At 52.5% G+C, this 22,654-nt stretch overlaps 1 protein-coding gene across 1 annotated transcript in view; it reads right to left on the bottom strand.

Moving 5' to 3' along the window:
• The window catches only part of PRDM11 (PR domain containing 11), an 80,379-nt gene extending 57,733 nt beyond the window's left edge, over positions 1-22,646 (bottom strand). Inside the window, exon 1 of the mRNA XM_012001363.1 lies at positions 22,409-22,646. The gene's annotated coding sequence lies outside the window, so the exon portion shown is untranslated. The remainder of the gene's footprint in view (positions 1-22,408) is intronic.
• Between the last annotated feature and the right edge of the window lie 8 nt (positions 22,647-22,654).

The raw sequence follows: 22,654 nt of genomic DNA, 5'->3' as shown, positions 1-22,654 counted from the left end.
CAGGCATGAGCCACCACGCCTGGCCCCTTGCTTTATTTTTCTCCAGAGTGCGTGTCACCATCAAACTTAGGTAGCACTTCTGTCTGCCTCCCCGACTAGAATGTCAACTCCAGGAAGGCAGAGAAATTTCTCTGTTTTGTTCACTGCTGTATCCCCTGCAACTAGAACAGTGCCTGGTACAAGGTAGGCACACGATAAACATTTGTCGAATGAATTACTCATTTGGTGGTGAAACAAAACCAAAGTTAGGAAGAGAACATGTCATCGGAGAGACAGCAGAAAATGGTGGTTAAGAACATGGACTCTGGTGCTGGGCTGCCTGGATTCAACTTCCAGCTGCATTATTCACCATCTGTGTGACCCTGGGGAGTTCCTTAACTTCTCTGGGCCTGGGGATATCAAAACCCATTTGTGACTAGTGTTCCATTATTGGAAAGCTAAGCACATGGGAGTTATTCACACCCTACTGCTCAAGGTCATCGCCAAGGTCTGACTGCAAAACTTCAAAAACTTGCAACCTCAGGCATAAATGGGTTAACAGCACCTTCTTGGTAAGGTTGTTATGAGAAATAAATGAGTTAACATTTGTAATACACTTGGAACAGTATCTGGCACAAAGCCAGTAAGCTATATGTGTGTTATATAAAACACACAAGCCCCAGTTGCATAAAGTGTTAAAGGACATACACATTTAGATGTGATCATATATTCTCAGAGCAACTCTAGGCTGTGGCAGTTGCTCCTAGACTGAGGGCTAGAGGAGGAGAGGTACTTACTTCTTACTGAATTTTATACCAAATGCATGCATTTCTGATTTTAAAAATATATTAGTGATGTCTAGGGGTTATTAATTGTCGAGGTTGGGTGATAGGTATGTGGAAGTTTATTATACTTTTCTATCTACTTTTTTGCACAATAAAAAGTAACAAATACTTATCAGTATTACTAGAGTTAAAATACAAGTCCCAGGTTGCCCCTCCCCCACCCCCACCCCCAGCATGTCAGTGATTTGGGGTGAGGCAGGCACAGGGGGCTCCTCCCAACCACTGCTGTTCCTGTGGAAGAGGGCCCTGAAGTCCTAACAGTTCCCTGAGGCCAACCTGCTCCAGAACTCCAAGCACCCGGTCAGCCACAGCCAAATAAGAATTGAGGGGAAGGGGGTGTGGCCTGTAGAGGACCAGGGTCAGGCTGCTAGGAGTGCAGTCTCTGGGCTGAAGCCACACTTTCAGATGGCAAAGTGGCGGCTAGGAAGATCATGACTGAAAGAGGCCTAGATGTGTGGATTCCTCCAAGGAGAATCAGAGCTGTCCTGCATTGACCACTTGCCAGGTGCTGGAGACCCAGTGTGTCCTCGTCTAGCCAGCTCCTTACCCCCATGATGTAGTGAGAAAGCCAGAGAGTGTAAGTGATCTCCCCGCATGCCACACCTGTGGCTCTTAGTGGGCAAGGCTGGGATTCCAACCTGGGCAGAACTGAAAGGATGCCCGGAGATGCCCTGACCCAAGCCCCGCCTTTCTAGACAAGGAAAGTGAGACTCAGAGGGGAAGAAACCTCAAGGCCACCGGAGGAGGCAGAAGGAGACAGGAACCCACCGCCAGCCACTCGGTGCAAGCAGCCCCTACCCTTCCCCTGGACATTGTGCAAGGCCCTCATACCTACGCTCCTCCCAATTTGTAGAGTTGGGGGTCTCTATTTGGGGACATAGAACCTGAGGAAACACCATGAGGTTCGTTTTCAGTGTTTTGGTTGCAAGGAAAGGGATCCCCCGGTCTGGACCATAAGACCTAGAGGGGAAGGCTTGTAGACAGAGGGGCTGCAGGGGCATAAGGAGTCCAGGGAACCTGACCACAGCCCCCAGCCCCTACCCCATCAACCTTTACTTCTCCCCCATCCCCTTCTCCTCCCTCCCTCGCTGTTCCACCCTGCCCAGCTGTTCTCACTGGCTGTGTATTTGCCCAATCTTGCCCAGAATCTCAGAATTAAAGACACCTCAACAGTCATCTAAATCCTTGCTTCTCAAGGTATGGTCTGTGGACTGGCACGTTTGGCATCTCCTGAAACTTGTTTGAAATGCAGAATCCTGAGTTCTGCACCACAGTCCTCCTAAATCAGTTGGCCTAAGGCGATTTGCCCAAGTGATCTGTACCCACATTGAAGCTGGAGATGCACTAGTCTAAATCACAAGATGCTTGAAACCACAATATACATCATCCTGAAGCATGCATGAGTACCTCCAGCAACAGGGAACTCACTGTCAGGCAGCCAGCTCACCATTCTATTGGACAAGTATGGCACGTGTGTGTGTGTGTGTGTGTGTGTGTGTGTGTGGTGTGTGAAATGAGAGAGGCAGTCCTCCTTGGGTCCTAAGCATCCCTAAACATCCTTGCTGAGTATATCCACCTGGAAGGCCTCACTATCCTCTGACTCTGAGCCATTTCTGCTGCTAATGATATAGGTAATTAAGTTGGCCAAGGACATGTTGGTGTGAACACTGTGCAACTGCTCACTCCCTGGAGAAGAGAAACTTACTTGTTTATGGCTTGCTGCAAAAGCTGCTGAGCCCTCAGCCCTGAGTTCTGATGCAACACAGCCCACTGTGTGAATAGTTACCATCTGGGCCACCTTATGCGACTTGAGAGTAGGGTAATTCCTACTGATGATCCTGATGTTTGCTGTGCTGTGAGTAATAAACTGTCTTGCTGATCCATTGACTCTTGGCCACTTTCGGCACCTATACTATGAGACCTAGAGTTCTTCATGATTGTGATAGTGTGTGCGTGTGTGTGTGTACATGTGTCATTAGTGGTCATTACTGAGAATTAAGAACCTTCTCATGTATTCATGGAAAGGCTCATACACGTAAGCTCCAATAAGACCTTGACTTAAAAGAATTCAAAGGGAATCTGACCTTTCTTGAGCACCTACTTTGTGCCAGGCTTTGTGCAAGTGAATTCCATTTTTGTGTAATCTCACTTAATCCTCTCTATAACCCTGCAGGGTGAATTATATCCCCTTCCTACATTTGATGAAATTGAAGCTGAGTGCAGCTCAGTCTCACAAGAGTAACAAAGAATATGAATGAGTTGGGCTGAACAATAAAGAAGTAAACAAAGAATGAGATGATTTCAGAGAATAATACCTGTGAATTCAAAGTGATGTGATCACTAGTGATTATAATCACTGTATGTCAAGCTTGCCAAAACAAACGGGCATACTTGGGCTTCTCTGGCTGACCCGGCAAGCTAAACACAGAGAAGGCACTGTGGAGCTGTGACACTCGACCAGGAAGGTAGGTGCAGCTCAGAAGGCAGAAGTCCTCCAGGAAGGAGGTGGAAGGGGCGTGGATGTGGCTGATGCCCAGCTCTGTGTCAGGTGTTTTACATATGCTGTAAAGCATATCTGTTCACTCACTCTTCTGCGTTCACATCCTACCAAGTGCCAGGCACTGTCCTAGGTGCTAGGAACCATGGGTGAACAAGGTCGCCACCCTCATGGGGCTTGCAGCCCAGTTAGAATGTTTATGCATTTGCCTGCTGGCATCTAGGCCCCCTGGTGTCCCTGGGGAGCCCCCATCTCCAATGCTCCACTGCATGGGTAAGAGTGCCACTGAGGACTGACCAACCAGTGCTCATAGCTGCAGGCCAGCCACAGTGATTGGTGCGAGGATACAGGGTCTAGCCAATTTGTGAGCTACAATTCTGGGGCTTTGGGGGACTCTACTGGAAAGAGAAGGGCCCTTTCATTGCAGGGATTGCTGAAAGGATAGAAGTGCAAATGTGTTGTGTGCAGGGGCACAGCCAGCCACTGTGCCACCTCATACAACAGCCTGCCCGTGAATGGAGCCATAACTAAGAAAGCAGAGCAGGATGGACAGAACAAGTCCTCATGACAGTGTGAGTCCCTGGATCCAACTGTACCTGAAACTCTCAAGATTCTTCCAGAGCTTCTGCTGAGCCCATAAATTCCATTTTTTGACTACTCTTGTTTGACTTGAGTTTCAGTCAGTTCGTATTTAGTCCTGTTCACAACCTAGTAAGCACAGTTTTACTTTGTTTTTCAGATAGGAATGGAGGCTCAGAGAGGTTAAGTGGCTTGAACAAGGCTGCACAGCAGCTGTCTGGAATCTGTGCAATGCAAAGCCCACACCCTTTTCTCTACTCCCAGGTGGCAGTGCAGCATGGCGGGGAGACAGGCTGCAATGGGAGGGGGTCTTCCACGGCAGGGAGTGAAGGGCCCATTAACTAGAAGAAAAGCTTGCTCCCTCCTAGGCAGGCCTGCAGAGAGGCAACGGCAGAAAGGAAGCACAGGCTGCAAACTGGTGACTGTTCTTTTTTTCCATTTTTATTTTTGCCAACTTCGAAGAAACAGAAGATTCCATGTAAAAACGTGGATGTTCAGCTTTTCTGGGAAATCCGAAGGGCTGGCAACACCACACGGGCAGTCCCACGTGGCAACGATTCGCTGGAGCTGGGTGGTGGCCCTGCTCAGATGGGCAAGGGCAAGACACTCACTCTCCAGGTCTCCAGTCAGCCTGTCATTCACATGTGCCCCCCGCCTGGGCTGGGCATCTGAGCGTGCGGCCTGCGTGGCAGAGACCACAGTGCTGCGCAGATGCCACCTCCTGAGAACCCAGCCTCAGAGGAGATGAGGGTGCTGGGCTGGGGATTCACCAGCTTCCCAGCCCCTGCCATTCTGGCTGCTCCCAAATCCCCAGCACCCAGAACGGTTCCTGGCACCGGCAGGGCTCAATATATATTTGATGAATGGATGAAGAAAATGGGAGGGCGTCAGTTGGAGATTTCCAGGAGTACCCCATCAGCAGCTCTGTAAACCCACTCCCAAGGGGCATGGGAGAGGCAAGGAGGGCAGGAACAAGGGCAGCCCTGCAGTGCACTGGCAAGAGGCAGCTTGGTGAAGAAGCTGGGAACATGGGCCCTGGAACAAGACTCCCTGGATGAGAATCCCAGCTCTACGACTTACTATGAGACCTGGAGAAGTTATTTCACCTTCCCTGCCTTCAGTTACCCCCGCCCTCCGCCATATAAAATGGAGATGAGAGTGAAATCGGGTTGTTGTGAGTGAAGTTATAAGCAGCCGATAAATAACTGTTACTCCAACCTCGTCCACTGAGGCACAGACCTTGGATAAATCCCTTTCCCTCTCTGAGCCTCAGTTTACCCATCTGCACAATGAGGCCATTGGGATTTGCCTTTAGGATCTGCTGGTTCTGGCATTCTGTGACTATGAAAACTCAGGGTCATGCAAATTCCAGAAGCTGGGCCCCCAGGAAGCGTCCAAGCAGGTCTCAGGGGTCTCTCTGCCAAGCCGCTCCCACCATCGAGGTCAAAACAGACCCAAAGGACCGTCACGGTGAAACCATTCATTCAAAATCCCTTTAGATTTAGCCCAAGTTCCAGCCTCAGGATCTGCTGTGGCTCATCTACCCCAAATCATGATAACCCAAAAGCACAGGGACATGGCTGGAAGGAGCCAGCCCTGGTGGCTGTCCTGAGGAGGGCCCTCCCAAGAGCCTGCAAGAGGGGCTCACCACAGCCCTCATGGTGGCTGGCGCCCTGGCAGCCAGCTGGCAGAGCCGTTTCCATTTCTCTCGCACGCCCCCAGATGGGAAATGATTCATGAAAACCAAGAAGGTAAAATTAGCCCAAAGGCTGCCGAGTAATTTATGCAGCCAACAGCCCCAGGAGGGAGGGGAGGCCCACACTGCCAGCTCAGGCTGGCCTCCCAGGGGCTGGCAGACTGCAGCCTGGCCATCTGGAGCCTCTGTCTCTGGGGTCTTCTATTTCTGGACTCAGCTTCCCAGGCTATTGGCAAGGCTTCTGGCGCTTTCCCTGACCTTACCCTGGCCCACTCACCAGACTTAAAGGATGCTGGATACACTCCACTGAGGACCTGCGGGGTGCTGGGGAGTCACACACATCCACCCGTTCTATCCTCACCTCAGTCTCAGGAGGAAAGTTGCAGATCCCCCATCTTTCAGTTGCAGAAACTGAGTGAGGCTCAGAGGGGTTAAGTGGGTAGCCAAGGGTAAGTGGCAAAGCCAGGATTCAAACCTGGATCTCATGAGCTCTGTGAACTGTGCCTTCCCAGCATGCTGGCTGCTGGCTGCCAAATCTCAGGTTCTCCATGGGGTGAGGGGCGTGGATCCTGGCAAGCCCCAACACACCCTGTCATGTGCTTTTCACAATCTCAGAACCATCCAGTACCAGAACCTGACCCGCAACTCCAAGCCCAGTTGTCCCAATGGACAAAGTCTTCAATATCCCAATCTCTTAAATAGGGGCCGAGGAAGTATTGGTCTCCAGCCCCTCCTTATGGGAGGGACAGAATAACAGGTATCAGCAAGCTCCATGGTCTCGCTTTACAGGGTGGTGCACCAAGGCCCAGAGAGGTAAAGGGACTTACTCAAAGCTACATAGCAAACATGTGGTTGAGCCTAGGCTAGAACCGAGTCCTCCTGCAGAGATCCTGCTGTCAGAGCTATTTACGAAGAGTGTAAATCTGAGTGGCGGTGGGGGAATTCCCTACGATCGGGGCAGCTGAGGTGAGAGTTACTTCCTGGGACCATCGGGTACCCCCCGATCCTCAAACACCTGCTCCCACTTTTGGGACACACAGGGGCCACATGAGCAGCAGAGAAGGGCTCCTCAGAAGGCAGTAGGTGAGGCACACTGGAATCCTGCTCCACGCCTGCGGGACCTTGGCCAAGACCTTGGTTAAAGATGGACTCATTATCGAAAAGAAATGAAATCAAAATGAAAAATGTGTGTGTCTGAATCACCCAGTAGGCTGGGAGTGATCCATAGGAACTTGAAGGCTCAGCATGCATGCTCACCCAGAGCCTGTCTTCAGACCCTCTGGCTCCCCTGGTTTTGCCCAGAGGAAGACCAAGACCAGCCACAGGTGACACACACAGCTACCCATGGAGAGGGAATTTGCCTCTGTCCCCCGGGAGCATGCAGCTGAGCTCCAGTGTGGACAGCTGGGAGCAGTACCACCCACTCCTTGGGACACAGTTCAGAGCATCCCAGTTCAGGCACCGTCTCCCCAGAGTGACTGCAATGCCAGGGCCCAAGCCCTGAGCTCAGCACTTCCAAATATCACTACAGTGACCTCCCCATCAGTGCCGAAGGAAAGGTGAGAAAACCGACATGCAGAGAGCCTGAGTTGCTTGCCCAAAGCTTTCCATTCATTCAGAGATCATTTATTCGACACATTTACCAAGCACCTGCCATGTGTCAGGCATGGTGCCAGGAGTGAGAAAGGCGCACTGCCACCTTAGTGACCCCCTGGCCATCAGAGGCTTTATAGCATAGTGGCTCCCACATATCCTCTGAAGCTATACTGCCATGATTCAAATCTCAGCTTCCTCCAATGTGATCTTTGGAAGTCACTTAGCTTCCTTGTGCCTCAGTTTCCTCAGCTGTATCTACCTCATGACGCTACCCTGAGGATTAAGTGAAGTGTCACAGATAGTGCCTGCCACATAAGTGCTCAGTAAATATGAGCAGTTATTGCTGAGCCAGAACCCAAAGCCTGTGTCCCTCTGACTCTTAAAACTAGGCCAGGTCAGTTTCTTTGGTGTGACCCAGCCTAAAAATGGGTCCAATGACGGCTGCTCACCTGCCTCCCTGGGAGAAGCACTGGAGCCCCCAGGGCTGCTGCAACCCCTGCCCACACCACAGGACAGGTGTAGAGAGCAAGTCCTCACCACAGACGGGTAGACGGGCCTCAGCTGAAGCAGCCACCCTCTGCTGCCAGCCCCCTCTAGGTACCCAGAGGGTCCAGGGCTGGTGCTGGGGAAGGGCAGGGCCCGGGGCAAGCCATGGTGCTTCTTGCCTCTTAGGAAATAATCCCAAACATCTGTGCTCACTGAATACACATGCGACTGCCCAGAGGGCAGGAGGCCAAGCTGTGTGGCCGGGAACCTTTTGCCAAGACTGTCACATTAGGTCGCCTCATGAAAAAGAACCGGACAGGGAACCAGATGGCCTGGCTACCATTCCCAGCCCTGCCGGTGGCGACCTATGTGGCTTTGGGAGAGTCACATAACCTCCTGGAGCCTCGGTTTCTGCATCTGTGAAATGACCTTGGCCAGGTTGCCTGTTTTTCACAGGGTGGCTGCAAGGAGCTGCTTAGGCAGCAGCATACGTGTGGTTTGGAGCCTGAAAGGGGGGTGTGAGGAAAAGAAAACAGATCATGCTTTCCAGCACTAAATAAATCATCAGCTGCACCGATTTGCCCCCAGGGCTGCGAGACAAACCCTGACCTGGACCAGCCAGTGTAGCCCAGAGCCGTCCCGGGACTCTCAGGGGAAAGGCTGGCCCCAGGCTGCTTTCTTCTCCTGCCCACCCTGCAGGCCAAGGGAGATCAAATCCGCAGCCACAACGAACCTCATTGACAGTCGGTAAACCTGCCTGAAGGATGGGGTTACGGTACCAGGCTCCTGGCCACCTGTGCTGAGCAAGGGGTCACGGTGACCTTCTTCCCTCCCCATAGGCTCTGGTCCAGACCCTTCAGGGCCAAGCCGGGATGAAATCCGATCGCCCGCTGCATTCCCAGGCAGCAGCCTCCACCGGGATGTCAGGGGACAGCGGGACAAAGCCACCACCAAGGCCGGAGCCATGCAGGCTGCCCTCTGGGAGCACAGACCCCCTGCCCACGGAGGTGGGATCCAGGGCTCATTTACAGAAGACACCGCAGAAGAGTAACATTACTGGGCATTTACTGTGTGTCTGCCCAGCACACGGTGAACACTTCACATGCGTTAGCTCACTTGGTCCTCAGCAGTGCCAGGATGTAGGTGCTGCTGTTATCTCTATTGGACAGAGGATAGAACTAAGGCACAGAGAGGTTATGTGGCATTCCCAGAGTGCCCAGTTGGTAAGGGGCTGATCCAGGACTTGAACTGAGACATTACGACTCCAGAGCTCACTTCCTACAACAGCTGACCAAGAGAGGGGTCACCCAAAGCCATGCCTTTGAATGAGGGCAGAAAACCCTGAATGTGAAGGAAAGAAGGCTCCAGGGCCCGCAGCCACTGTTTTCAACTCTCTGAGGGCTAGCAGGGACCCGGAGAGCTGACTCTCTCTGGCTCTAAAAAGGAGAACCAGCGATAGTGAAGGACTCACAGGGAAACATTTGGTTCTATGCAGTCTCAACATCCAGATTTTAAACATTGTACAATAAACTTTAAAAAATGCAAAAGGTTCCCCAGACCCAGCAGTAGCTGCCCTAGATATGTGCAAGGAGGCACTAGAATAAAATCAGCATTTACCCAAACGTCAGTGGTGGGGGGATGGTTAAATGACGATCCTTTCTAAAACCTACGGTGCGACTAGATTTCCTAGATACAATGTTAAGTGAGAAAAGCAATTTGCAGAATAATCTGTACTACAAGAAACCATTTGTTTAAACACATACACACCCACCCACACACACTGCAGTGGTACGTATTCCTATAAATTATGTGTGTTAACATATAGAAAAAGATCTAGAAGGATATATACCAGAGTCATGAGCATGATGGTCAACCCTAAAGAGAAATCTGGAATGTTGTGATCATCAAGAAAGACTTTAGCTTATTTGTTAATGTTTGATTTTTTTTCCAAGTAAAATGTATTTGTATATTCCTTACATAATTGAAATGTAGTAAAACAAAAATGAAAAGATCCAATGAGCTGCCTTGGGAACCAGTGGGCTACCAGTCCCTGGAGACATGCCAGCAGCTCTGCCGGGGTGGAGGGAATTAGAGGCAATTTTAACACCACAAGGTATCTAAAGGGGTGAACAACCATTCTGAACCTTGGGCGCCCCAGCAGGGAAGTCAGAGCAAAAGCCCTTACTCTCTCTACTCGCATCAAGAGTTGCTGTAAGGAAGCACGGAGCATCAGACCCTCCAGAAGGGAGAGGCTGGAGTTATGGATCTTCAGTGTGACTCAAGAAGAAATGGGCCGGGCAGTCAGAGGGGCACAGGCCAGCTCTTCAGAGTCCACCTTCCCCGGCCCTCTTCCCCCAGTGACTCCCGGCCCATTCAGTTTCAGCAGCCTCCAGCCCTGGCCAATTGTGACCAGCTTCAGGGATGCTTCAGGGATAAAGGCTGTGTCCTTAAAAGGACCTGACACTGGGGACAACAGTTCAGGAAGGAAGGAGGAGGAGAAAGCGGTTATAAATGCTCACAGGGCTGACTGCCACTGATGGTGACCAGTACTAAGCCCAGGCAATGGCCGAGGCAGGACAATAAGCCCTGACCCCAAACGCAGACTGAGCCTGTGAGCCCCGGCCAGACCCTGACAATACAGCAAGCAGAGGCCAATGAGGCCATTACCTCCTAGACAGCTATGTGGTCACGAGGAAAGTTAGGACATGTGGATCTAAGTCCCTGATGTCCCACAAGACCTTGACAAAGTCGCTGAACCCTGTGGGGCCTCAACTCCTTCATCTGCAAACTGGGCAAACAGTAGCTACTCCCAAGCTTGCTGCACAGATGAAATGAGACTGGGCCCACTTAGCCTCTCCGTGAACCATAGGGACTCCCACAACATGCCTCAGACACTGGGCTCCGAGAAAAGGGGGTGGCAACAATGGAGCTCCAGAAGCAGCCAGACTGCTGCCAGGCCAGAAGCCCAGGACAGCCAGGAAGGAGGCCACTGCTGGGCCCAGGAGGCAGCAGGCAGAGGGGTTCTCCAGGAGGGAAGGGTCCAGGAAGAAACGAGAGTGAGTCTGAAAGGGCAGAGGAGACTTTCTTGGCCACTGTCCTGGGCCTGAGGCCAGGGTGCTCAGGGAGGGCAGGGGAGCCACTGGCAGGTGCCAGGTGGAGTCTGGTTTCTGACTGAAACCCGGGGAGCAGACCCCTGGGAGCTGGGCCAGCGGGTCCTTGCCTCACCGGTAGCCCAGGGAACTGGGACAGGGCAGGCCACAGAACTAGGAAGGGGGCTCAAGGAGAGGGAGGGCAGAGCGCAGTCTCCGGGAGAAGCCGAGACAGGCTGCGATGAGCAAAGGGGCCAGACTGTGCCCGTGGACCCGGACCCGGACAACCTTAGAGGATTTGATTGGGAGGTCTTACTGAGAAGTGGCAGGAGCCATGCAGAGCAGGCTCAGGGTGTCTGTCCTTACAGAAGCGGGGGCACTAAGAAGCAAGGAGGTCTCAGCAGGCCTGCACAGTGAAAGGATCGGCTTTGGGGAAGGGTGGAGCAGAAAGACGAAGCCTGAGTTAGGCTCAGCTGTCCCAGGGCTTGCTCCCCAGCTCCTGTCAGGGAGGCCCTCACTCTATGGCAAGTAGTGAAAGCAGCGTGGGACCAATCGAGTGGGACAGAGCAGATAGGGTGAGGACTCTCATTCTGAGCCTCCACACATGACCAAGGCCACTGTCAAGACTGTGGCACCTCAACAACTCCTGCCTTCCTGGCCCTGAAGTCAGAGCCTGGACAGAGAGGAATGCCTGCCCAGCCCCGTTCTGCAGGACCCCAGGCAGCTGGACTCCCTGTTGAACAGCAGCCAGACAGCCCGGCCTGCTGTTGGGGCCCAGCCTGTCTGGGAGCTGCAGGGAGGGAGGCAGGGGCTGGGCCACCCTGAACTGGGGCCCCAGAGGAGGGTGGAGGTAGGGCAGGCAGGAGAGGCGCTTCCAACAGCTCCCTCCCAGGCAGGCCCCTGCTCTCTCTCCATGGGCTTGTGGCCACATGCAGGCCCAGGCACACCTTGGTCTGTTTCCAGCAGCCCCGGCACAGGGCAGGTCAGTTATTCTAGGGACAGGAGGCTGTGACAGAGTTGAAGACCAGCAACTCCCTGACACTGCACTGTCTGCTCCTTTGAGCTGGGCTGGGTTGGGACTTTAACTTTTCCTCGCTGCCTCAACCAGATGTTTGTTCCTCAGACCACAGAAGCAGGTCTTAGCACTGGCCCATCAGAAGATACATGCAGGAAGCCACTTCAGCCTGTTGCCCACTGCTCACCTCCTACACAGACCCCATGCCATCAGAGACCAGGCGCCCAGGGCCTGGGCAATGACCCAACCTCAGCTCAAACTTCAGGCCTCCCTTCTCCTGCTAGCTCTCCCTGAACATGGCTCTGGACTGTACCCCAGACTGCACCCAGCACCCATCTGACAGCCCACCAGTCCACGTTCCTGCAGCTATAGTAGGACAGGTGTGAGGATAAGAGAGTTCTGCCATGGCCAGCCCGTGACCCCAGGTGTGACCCCACCAACCAGGCCAGCCTGGAAAGTCCACGCTGCTCATACCTGAGGGCTGCCTGCCCGTCAGCCAGGACTGACTCACGGGACAAAGAGAGGCCTGTGCATCAGCAACCTGCTCCACCGAGGAACAGCCTTCTGGGAGGTTGGTGGCAGAAAGGAAGCACACACCTGGATGGCCTCTTTGGTCCTCTAAGGCAGAGGTGCCCAACACCTGGACCGCGGACGGTTACTGATCCATGACCGGTTAGGAACCTGGCCGCACAGCAGGAGGCGAGTGGCAGGCAGGCTAGCGGGCATTACCGCCTGAGCTCTGCCTCCTGTCAGACCAGAGGCAGCATTAGATTATCACAGGACGTGACCCCTACTGTGCACTGCACATGCGAGGGCTCTAGAGTGCACTCCTCATGAGACTCGCACGAATGCCTGATGACCCGAGGTGGAACAGTTGATGATCTGAGGTGGAAGTTTCATCCCAAAACCATCCTTCCCGACCCCGTCCATGGAAAAATTGTCGTCCACAAAATGGTCCCTTGTGCCCCAAAGGTTGGAGACCACCGCTCTAAGCCACCTACTCAGCCATGGCCACCTCAAGTCCACTGCCACCTGGACAGAGTTTCTATAGCACAAAGCTAACTACTCCTCTCCCCTGCTTACAAACCACCAACAGCTCCCCAGTGCCTCTAGGGCAAAGTCTCAATTCCTCCACATGGCATTCAAGGCCCCTCCCGGCCTGGCCCTCACCTGCCTCTCCCCAGCCATCTCCACTGCTTCTCTAAACACCCATGACCGCTTGCCATTCCCGAGCCATCGGGTCCTTCTGTTGCCTGCCTTTGCACATACTGTTCCCAGTGCCTAAAATGCCCTTCGCTCTCCCTCCACCTGGCAAACCTCCGCTCCTCCCTCATGGTCCAGCTCATCGTCACCTCCTCTGGGAAACCTAACCAGATCCTCCCTCTCGACCTGCCAGGGCGAAATGACTTGCTCTCCTCTGCCCCATATCCATGAGCAAGCCGGGTGCTTCCTACTTTCAATCCCAAGACCCAGGCAAGAGCTGCTCAAGAAATTCGAGGTGAAGTGAATTCTTTATTTTTTAAGTTCTCCAATCTGATGCCAACAGATGCTTTTGTGAAATAAAATTAAAAATGATGTGGCAATGTCAAGTTGCCAAACAAGTTTCTCAAGGCTTCCTTTCAAAGTCTGCACGTCTCTCACCGCAGACCCGTCCCACACAGCTCAGGATGGGCAGAGATCTGCGGACCACGGTCTCCATGGCCTGGCAGAGCCACTGTGCTCCCGGTGTTCCCGGAGGAACCTGGTGCAGGGCCCATCAAGAGTCAGGTGTGTATGTCTGGATCCTAGAGCACAAGGGCCCACTCCATGAACATCTGACCCAGCCAATGGATGGGAAGGTCTGAAAATGCTATAACATGGCCGGTCCTTGTGCTAGGCCTCCCCATTCCTCAAGTGGCCACATAAAGGCACAGAGAGGGGGACCTGCCCGAGCCACAGTGGCCCACATGCTATACTTTTTTTACACTGCTCATCATCTCAGGGGAAGGAACTTGGAATCTGTAAGTTAGTTGTACAAACTCCTGCCCAGCATGGATGGCTGACCTTATCTCCCACTGCAGTCCCAGCAAGCCAGTCCCATGCTGTGGTAAAGAACTCAGACTCTGGAATCAGACAGACCTAGGTTCATATCCTGGCTCAGCCTTTCATTGCTGTGTGACCTTAGGTGAGTCACCTCACTTCTCTGGGCCTCAATGTTACCTCTGGAAACTGCACCTAATAACACTAGCATCATGGGACAGCTATGAGGGTTGAACGGAACATGCCCATCCACACTCACTGGGGCTTGGCTGTCACTGAGGTTTATAAAAGGCCCAGGATCTGGCAGCCGGAAACTCTGCCCTGGATTCTCCTTTTCTGCTCACCCTTCCCTGGAGACCCAATATCTCCTCTTTGGGGTCAAGAGAGACTGCTGGTTTCCCTGGCTGCTAAGCTTGCTGATTTCCTTTGAGGACTTCACCTCCCTGCCCTCTGCCTCCCTCAGGCTAAGGGGCTTTTCCTTCCTCCCCCTCCACACCTTCTTGGGGCACCACTGCACCCCCTCTCAAAATGCCAGCCCCCTCTGGCTGGTCTTGCTTTCTCTTGGAACACAGCTGGCCTAAAGAGGGGCACCCCTGGCCCCTGGGAAAATGTCACTCTGTTTGGGTTGGGGCAGTAAAGGGCTGTGAGGTCAGGGACAAGCCCCAGCCAACCACCTCCCGGCAGCCCCCAGAGCCCGCCTTCTCTGTACCTTGGGCCATGACGGTGCTGAGTCTGCCCTGGCTGGGTCCCAGTCAGCTGCTCCCACGAGAAGCTCACTTCCTTCTGGGGCTGAGGGTCTGGTGGGCTCCTCCCCATGCCCCTCGGCCGTCCTGGAGCCTCCCAAGCCGGCCATTTCCATCCCCTGGCATCGGGCAGCCGGATCCTTTCCTGGCCCTCACCCCTTTCCCTTGGGGAAAGTGAGAGATAGTGGGAGAAGCCACTCTGGGAAAGCTGACATTGTGGAGGCGGTTCCATATTTACTTGCTCAGTGACGTCCATACCAGCCCAGCTCAGTGCCCTAGTCAAAGTGATCCTCCTGCCTGCTGGTCCCACTCTCGCCCCCAACTCTGCCATAAGCCTGGGGGAAGGCGCCCACTGGCCACTACCCCCCTTTCTACCCCAAGCTCCTTCCAGCCGCACTGCCTGATATTCATGCAGTAGCTGGACAACCTCTCTGTTTGCGAAGCAGGGCACAGAGGCTGCAACAACGCTCTCTGGGGTCCCCATTCTGCTCTGATTCCAGAAGGACTGGGGTGCAGAGGAAGGGGTACTAGATTTGGGGTTAGAATATTAACTTGGTTACTTCCTAAACTGTATGAGCTCCAAGTCACCTCACCTCTCTGAGCCTCAGTTTTCTGAGCTGTAAAATGGGGGTTTTAAGAGCCAACCTGCCTGGGCTAGTGATCGGGGATCGGGAGAAGATGCAGTTGGGAGGAGCAGAGTCCTGGTTGTTCTTATGGATCAGGTGAGGTAGGGCAGACAGGACTGGAAGGGAAAGCTCCAGAAGACATTGAAGGCTCCAGAGGCCTGGGGTGCCTCACTTTGCAAGTGGATCCCCCGACCATTAGTACCAACCTCTGATCTGAGGCTGCTGCTTGGGAGCAGGATGGCCAGCAGCTATCTGCCCCCCCACTACTCCACTTCCCCTACCCAGTATCATTTCAGTGGAGGCTCCTGGTTTGAATGTGCCTGCAACTTCTGACCTGTGAGGTTCCTGGGACGGGGAGAAGGTCTGAAACCAACACTCTATAAATCAAATCCTACTTTTATTGATTTATTATTATTTTTGAGACAGGGTCTCACTCTGTCTCCCAGGCGGAAGTACAGTGGTGCGATCTCAGCTCACCATAGCCTTGATCTCCCAGGGTCCAGTGATCCTCCCACCTCAGACTTCCAAGTTGCTGGGACTACAGACACACATCAACACGCCTGGCTAATTTTGTTCAGTTTTTGTAAATACAGGGTCTCACTATGTTGTCTAGGCTGGTCTCAAACTACTGGACTCAAGCGATCCTCCCACCTCAGCCTCCCAAACTGCTGGGATTACAGGCAAGAACCACTGTGCCCAGCCCAAATCCTATTTTTGAATCACCCAAGAAATCTTCTGGGGATTATTATGTAATACAAATAGGCAACCTCAAAGGCTTCCTTTATCAACGTGGTCTTCTTAAGAAGATTGGAAAAAATGCAGTAATGGCTGTGTGATCTTGAGTTGGTCATGTAACCTCTCTGAGCCCCAAGTTTTCTCATCCATAAATGGATGCAGGAGTAACCTCACGGGGCTGTTGTTGGTGTCCTGGTGCTCCACACATGTTCCTTCCAGCTATTTACCGCCTCAGAGATAATAGCACCTTCAACTCAGTCCTGCAAACACGGAGGAAAAATATCTGCCACAAAATGTAGGGCAGGACTGATATTACTGAGTCCATTTACAGAAAGGAAACTGAGGCCCAGATAGGTTAAGTATTTGGCCTTGAACACAAGACACTGGGGCACCATGAGTGTCTGAGGCTGTGGCCAGATCACCTTTAAGTATAGATACACTCACTGTCTCGTATTCAGGCACTGCTGTCCCATCCCCAGCAAGGGGCACGAGAGGACCCCCATGCCTCCCCCATGTCCACTGGCCTCACACCCACGAGATGGCCCGAGACTAGCCCTAAGCCATTCACTGGTGTTCCTTCTTCGGAGCTGTCCATGCAGCCCTTGGAGGCCGGTAGTGGCATCGCCCCCATTCTGCAGATGAGAAAATGGGTAACTCCAAGAGGAGCAGCCTCCTGCTCAGATCTTACTGCTATCTGGTGCCAGAAGCAGGACTGAACCTGGGGCCCACGCCCTCTCCAGGGAACAGTGTGGACCCCACCAGCTGGCTCCCTGGCTCCTTCTCAGTTCCCTTTTCCTGCTAAGGGACCAGCACAAGGCACTTCGCTGGATTTTACATGCAGGTCCCCTCGCTACTCAGAAGCAGAAGTCAGGCACACTCGGGGAAACATCTGGCCCCCAGAACTAAGCCCCAACCCATCTGCTCTGACCTTCACTGTAGAGGGCCAAGTTTCCCTACTTTTCGCTGGGAATAGTCACTCTCAGCTCCCACCTTCGTCCTCCCCTACCTCAATTATTATGACAGCCTCCTATTTGGCCTCCCTGCCTCCAGTCTTATGCCCAAGCCACTGCTGCTGTTTTTCGGAACATGGATCTGATCACCATGTTAGCTTTCTCCCCATAAAACCCTCTGAGGCTCCCTGTGCCCAACAGACAGAGTCTAAACTCCTCAACACAGCAGTCAGGACCTGTTACAGCCTAGTAAGGGCCAAGTATCCGGGTTAGGCCGGAGGGCTCAGGAATCAGGTGCCCTGAGTTTGAATTTCATCACCAACTATGAAACCGTAGGCAAGTGATGCTACCTCTCTGAGTCTCAGTTTCCTAAACTGTAGAATGGGGAAGTAACAATACCATGATCAGGGCATCGCTGTGAAGATTTAAAAAGAGAAAGCAGATAAAACACTTTGAACATAGTCAGTGCTCAATTAATTCACTCATTCCACAAATATTTGAGGCTCTAGTTACTATATGGCATATACTGTTCACACAGCAGTGAACAAAAGTAACAAAAATCCCAGCTCTCTGGGAACTTGCATTATAACGATGGGAGGCAGATGGAAAACAAAATAAAAAAGTAAAACATGGGGCACGGGATAAGTGCTATGCACTAAAGAGAGAAAAAAAGCAGGAAGCAGAGAGAGGTGTTAGGGTGGGTTGCAATTTTAAACAAGAAAGTACCCATGGCCAGGCCTGGTAGTTCACACCTGTAATCCCAACACTTTGGGAGACCGAGGCAGGTGGATCACCTGAGGTCGGGAGTTCAAGACCAGCCTCGTCAACATGGTGAGACCCCCCCCACCCCGTCTCTACTGAAAATACAAAAATTAGCCACGTGTGGTGGTGTGTGCCTGTAATCCCAGCTATTCGGGGGCCTGAGGCAGGAGAATCGCTTGAACCCAGGAGGCGGAGGTTGCAGTGACTGAGATTGTGCCATTGCACTCTAGCCTGCGTGACAGAGTAAGACCCTGTCTCAAATAAATAAATAAATGTGCCCATGAGAAGGTAGCATTTGAGCAGAAGTCCTGGGGGAGGCAAGGGGGTAACTGGGGTAAGAGTGCCATGGAGATAACTGAGGTAAGAGTGACCTAGGGAGAGGATGCAACCAATGCCGAGGACCAGGACTAGTGTTACTCATACTATTTTTATTCTTATTCTCTTTCCAGCCTCATCCACCTCCGTCTCCTCCCCTTACACTTACTCTCCACCCGAATAAACTACTCAAGCCTCCCCAGTCCCTTCTATGCTTCCACGCTTCTGGACAAGCCACGCCCTGGACCTGAAGCCTCTCCCTTCCCGTGTTCTCCAAATACTACTCACTCTCCAAAGCTCAGCCTAAAGACCTCCTCCTCAGGGAAGCTTTCCCTGACTTACAGTCAGTGGTTGCCCCCTTTGCATCCTTCTGCTGTAAGCTACAACTGCCTGGCTATTTGCCCATCTCCCAGGCTGATCTGTGAGCTCTGGAAGGGCAAGGACCAACTTGCACAGGGCACCCCCTAGGCCCAGGACAGTGCTTGGCACATGCCCTAACCACCTGGTCAATGAATGAAGGACCGAATGATACCCAGACTGCGGTCCAGGCCTCCCCACTTACAGAGCCACAGTCTGGGGACACCACCAGCAATGTGGCTGCATTAAGCGAACACTGGCCTTTTCAACACAGATACAAATCTGCAATAGGAAACAGGCTTTTAAAAAAACAACAGCACAATTTTCTTTTTTCTTTCTGCACAGCTTGTTTTTCCAGCACCGCTCCAGGGTCAGCTGTCGGGAAGCTCTTCCCAGGCCTCACTCGGAGAACATGGGGCTCTGTGGCCTCCAAGGAGTCTCAGCCTCCAGCAGGAGGTGGAGATGCACCAGGCAGTTTTAGATGAGCCCTGGCACCAGGGCCACCAGTCACCTCTGAGCCAAGAACCCCATGCTCAAACCCCGATGTTAGGTAGGTGTCACCCCACTGGAGGCCTGCTCTCCCATGAGGGCTTTCTAACCCCACATGATGCTTCCAAAGGGGTTTGGGGTTCTCTGCCCTTACTCCAAGAAGGCATACCAAGGAGATGGCCTCAGACTGCCATGGTTCTAATCCTGGCCACACCATTAACCCTGGGTCCCTTACCTCATCTTTCGGAGTCATAGTCTCTCCATCTGTGAAACAGAAATAACATCTACCTTGTGGAGCTGTTTTCAGGTATGTGACATGCTTAGAACCACAGCTGGCACACAACAAACCCTCAAAAAACATTAGCTGCTATCATTATCATCAACTTCTTCTTCCCCTTCATCTTCCCCAGATCTCCGGTTCTGCAGCCCCTTCACTGAATCATATACTGTCTAGATCAGTAGGGACCTCAAAGCAATGTTGAATCTCATCCTCTGACTTTCCTGGAATATCCTCTGCTATATCGCTGGCACACAGTCCCCCTGGGCCATGGACACCAGTAAGGATGGGGAACGTATCATCTGTACTCTACAAGCCAGTCATTTTGCCAGCTATGCCTAACACCTCTTTCCAGCTGGACCCACCAGCTCGAAGCTCAGGGAAGTGGCATTCCCTCATCCTGTCCCCAGCCCCCAGCACACAGTGGGCCCTCTGTCCACAATCAAGGATTCAGCAGAAGGTGTTTGGTGAGCAACTCTCAAGTGCAAACATAACAGCACATTCAAAGCAACCCTGGCAGAGCTTACAGTCTGATGGAAGAGCAAGGCTGCAACCAAATCATTACACCAATAAATGGAAAATTGCTACGGATGTGAGCACTCCAAAAGAGAGGCAGGTGGGCCAAGAAAGCTATAAAAGAAGGGAGTTTGGCCTAATGAGGCAGGGCTTCCCTGAAGAGGGGATGTGAAGATGGAGGAGGAAGGATGAGGAGGCCTCATTGGGAGAAGGGGTGGAATGCAAGGTCAGGGCAGAAGGAACAGTATGAGGAAGCCCCATGTTAGGCAGAACATGACAAATGGGAGGGACAAAAGAGACTGGAGGGCAGTCCGCCACAGAGACTGGAGGGCAGCTCCCTGCAGAGACTGGAGGGCAGCTGGATTTCTGTCATTCTCCTCACAGCAGTGGGAGTCCCTGAAGGTCTTTCAGGCAGGGGTTTATATGCTCAGATATGCATGTCAAAAAGATCAGCTTAGTTGCTTTCAAGTCAGGGTCCTCCCTCTGTGCATTAACTGCACATGCACTACTTGTTTCTCTGCTTAAAATGCCTCTCTAGTCCCTGTATCGGTCAGCACAGGCTAAGTTATGCTGCAGTAACAAACACCCCCAACAGCTCAGTGGTTTTAAACAACAAACGTTTAGTTATCACTCATGTTGCATGTCCATGGGTCACCAAGGGCTTCACACGCGGAGTGACGCAGGGACTCAGGCTGGTAGCAGCCACCACCATCCCGCCTTACTATCAGTTGCCATGCCACAGGGAGAGTGCACTGTGGAGGGTCTCACACCAGCAATTAAATGCTGTGGCCCAGAAGTGACGTCTATCACTGTCATTTATAACTCACCAGCCAGTCACGGGGCCCCCACCAAGTGTAGGCAGAGCTCCAGTCAATCTACTGTGGTACTAGAAGAACCGGAAATAGTAAGAGGAAAGCATTAAGGACAACCAGACACTCCCATCCCACTGTGTCCTTCGCTAACCTTAATTCATTAGACGGCAACAGCTCTAGGATTTGAGGAGGAAAGGCCAGCCTGTGTAGGAGAGATCGGGGTATGGAGTTCAGAGAGATCTAGGAGAGGATAGGAGATGAGGTCAAGGGCAGAGGCCAGATCACTCAGAAGCTTTCAGGTCACTGCACCAATTTGGTTCTTTATCCTCAACACACTGGAAAGACTTCTAGGTGTTTGAAGCAGGAAGTGGGATGCCTGACATGACCCTATTTGGAATGGATCACTCTGACTGCCATGAGGGGGAGGCTGCAGATGGACATTAGGAGGCTCTTGCTGTTGTCCTGGGGAGAGACAGCGATGGCTTGACTACAACACTGGGGAAGAGGGGGTGGAAAGAAATGGATGGGTTCACTTGAGAGGACAGAATTATCTGGGCGTGGAGATGGAGTAGATTGGGGTGAGAGAGACAGAGACACCAAGGCTTCTGCCTTAAAGAGTAGTGGGACAGTGTGCTCTTGGCCAAGATCAGAGCCCTAGAGGAGGTTTAGAGAGGAAGATCATGGACAGCTTTGGCCCCTGTGTGTTTGTCATGCCTATGAGACAGCCAAGAGAGCAGGCCAAGAAGGCAGCTGAATCCACAGGCAGGACTCCCGACTCCTAGCCCAGTGCTCTTTACTTCATACTTGCCAATAACCTGGAACCAGGGAAACTCCCTGTAAGTCCAGGAGAGGACAAATCCAAATAGGAGAAATCCTACTTGACACCAAGGAGAAGAAATGGATGGAACACATCAACCCAAGAAGTCTAGATGACAGAACTGTAACTCAGGTCAAAGGAGTCTGTAAGTGCAGAGGTGATGGCTATCATGACCAATCTAGGACAAGTGAGGGGTGTGCCTCATCTTTGAGAACATCACCAGGAAAGGAAACGAGATCCTGCCACCAGCTGTTCCTTGGAGGCCCTGTCAGTTTGGGACTGGATGGACCACGATGGGGCCTGTAGGGTCTATTCTGATATTCCCAGGACAGTACCTTCTGCCATGATTCCGGGGGAGTGTTTAAGAACACGTCTTAAACAGTATGCCAGGCCCTGGAATAGGCATTTCATCATTGCTATCGCATTTAATTTCACAACTGCCTTGCCAGGCAGGTTTTGTTGGACTCATGTTAGGGATGGAGACACAAGGCTCAGAAAGGCCAAAGACAACAATGTGAAGTCCAAAGTCAGACAGCGACTATGAGGAGGAGGTAGAATTCAAAGAGAGACACCCTTTCCATTAAACTGGCAGCAAGAGGTCTGGGCTCTATTCCCAGAAGGGGAGGTTTCTACATGTGCCCTACAGAACTCTGCTTGTCCACCTTTCAGAGGGTCGGTGGGCAAAGACTGTGCCCTGCTCCCCAACCATGACCACACCTCCAACAATGACCCTAGGAAAGCCCCAACCTCCCTTCCTCCCAAGAGGAAATGTGGGCGAGGATCAGCTTGGGTGCTACAGGCATCAACGCTCCACAGAAAATTCTTCTGTCCCCAAACCCCCAAAGTTTATAGGGTTTCCAGGTACCAAGAGCAATCTCTCATTATCGCCTCCTGGCCCCACGCACAAAGGGCTGGGTGTGCTTCCTTACAGCCACTCTAAATTATGCAGCACGGCCTTTCTCCACACGAAGCAAACGTCTAGGAAAGAGGAGAGGTTTCACATTTTTCTCCCCTAAATCCCAGCCCAGCCTGGGGGGTTCTAAGCCCCCATCTCCCAACCTGGCTCTAGACACACACCAGCAACTTTTCAACAGCATCGCCCAAGACATTGATACTCTCTTTGCAGCGACTCGCCTAGGGCACGGTGGCCTTGACGGGAGAGAGGTCATTGGCCGCTAAGTTTCTGCAGTTTCTGCATAGAAGAGTACCTTGGGGACTGCGAGTGGGGGTGGAGGCTACGCTCCGGAGAGGTTTCCCGAAGAGTCTACACCGCAACTAACACTTAAAACGCATTCCAGAAACGCCCTCTGGCTCGGCCACGCTTCGCGGGCAATCGCGAACCTTGATAGAGAAGGCTTCGTCGCATCTCAAAGGATGCCTCCCACCTTTATCCCCGAGCCCCCCGCAACAGCCCCCGGCGCGGGGCCGAGGGCGTCCACGAGAACTAGGCCGGC

Source organism: Mandrillus leucophaeus, unplaced genomic scaffold (assembly GCF_000951045.1).
Source record: "Mandrillus leucophaeus isolate KB7577 unplaced genomic scaffold, Mleu.le_1.0 Scaffold66, whole genome shotgun sequence".
NCBI lineage: Eukaryota > Metazoa > Chordata > Mammalia > Primates > Cercopithecidae > Mandrillus > Mandrillus leucophaeus.
The sequence above is the reverse complement of the archived record's forward strand: the minus strand, read 5'-3'. Positions and strand labels throughout refer to the sequence as shown.